The sequence below is a fragment of the Nicotiana tomentosiformis genome, chromosome 9 (genome assembly GCF_000390325.3).
Source record: "Nicotiana tomentosiformis chromosome 9, ASM39032v3, whole genome shotgun sequence".
Classification (NCBI taxonomy): Eukaryota; Viridiplantae; Streptophyta; class Magnoliopsida; order Solanales; family Solanaceae; genus Nicotiana; species Nicotiana tomentosiformis.
In genome coordinates this window covers 104715476-104716912 of record NC_090820.1, presented here as the reverse complement: position 1 = coordinate 104716912, position 1437 = coordinate 104715476, and the positions used below count along the sequence as shown (strand labels likewise).

At 28.0% G+C, this 1437-nt stretch overlaps 1 long non-coding RNA gene across 1 annotated transcript; it reads left to right on the top strand.

The window, feature by feature from the left end:
- Window positions 1–326: 326 nt before the first annotated feature.
- On the top strand, window positions 327–1027 carry LOC108947742 (uncharacterized). Its single transcript, XR_001972294.2, has 2 exons — window positions 327–523; window positions 727–1027. It is a non-coding gene; the product is annotated as an uncharacterized lncRNA (long non-coding RNA).
- The last annotated feature ends 410 nt before the right edge of the window (window positions 1028–1437 follow it).

Below are 1437 nucleotides of genomic sequence, written 5' to 3'. Positions count from 1 at the left end.
TCTAGGAGCTGAAACAGAGACAACTCGAAGGTCGACTATGGTGAAGAAGAACAGAGAAAGAGAGAAGCGAGATGAGAGGAAGAAGAAGATTGTTATTGAAAGAACTGTAATTGTTATTCATACAAAGAATGTGATACAATCCTTATATGTAATAGTTGAGCTGTAATGAGATTCTCTTAACAACTTCTCAACTAACTCAACTAACTTCTAACTAACCTTTGGCTCCTACTAACTAACTTCCGGAACTAACCCCTAACCACCCTAATTGTCACATTCTTTATTAAAATCAGTCCACTTATACTAATTGTATCACTAATTATAATTTGTATAACACATACACCTACTTGATTTGAATTTTTGGATTTATATTCTAACAATTTGATAGATATTGTGCCTTATTGTGATAGGTATTGAATGTAACCTTGAAGATTATAATTACAGTTGGGAGGAGCCACAGTTCGTCGAAAAGACATTGCAAAAATGAGATGAAAATCCTTTCAAAAGTTTTAAAAAAACTATACAGGTTTGTTTTCTTATCTTGTTGCTTTGAATTATTTCCTCTTGTTATATGCTAAAAATTCTTGTAAAAAATTATCTACACATAATATTTCTCTCTTTGAACGTTCTTCTAACATTTTTACAAATCAAACTTGTATCTTTGTATTAATGTTTGCCTTGGTTCGCTCATTTTTTGTGCGCTAATTATTGTTTCTTTTAAATTTACAGGGTGCATTTTAATCTGTTGAATGCAACATCAAGGATTCAGCCTATATGCAAAAGAGTGAAATTACTTCATCCTTGACTGCAGAAGATTATTTGGTGGCAACATCTTCAATCCCCAGATCAACTACTTAGAACTTAGTTTTTTTTATTTTATGTGGAACCCTTCAGAATTTTATAGATTATAGTTAAATAACCGATTGTACTTTAGACTTGTATATTTTAGAATTAATTTGTAAAAATATTTAGATGTCAATTTGTATAATAAAGTGATATTCAAAGTTTATTACTATGTGTTTTTATGGTTTGATCAAAGATGTATGAATATGGAATATTTGAAATTTTTAAAAATCGTTTGTGAGATCGTTTTTTATTTCTAATAAATTAATTTTTCATAAATAAAAATAAAATGTTATAAAAATCTAGTCATCAAATCAAACATAATAAAACAAATCTAATTATGGATATTTTGACTATTTATAGCTATCAAATTATGGGTTGGTAGCTAAATATAAATACTACAATAATACAAATCTAAATATGTGAGCACAACTACAAATTTGAATTTTGTGGCTAAATAAGTAACAGCTTTTGCCACAGTATATCCCTTTGTGGCTAAAGTATACAAGATAGCTACAAAATTGATTTATCGTAGCAAAAGAATAAAATATTAGCTATAAATATACATTCTTCGTGGCAATTTTTTTATTAATATAG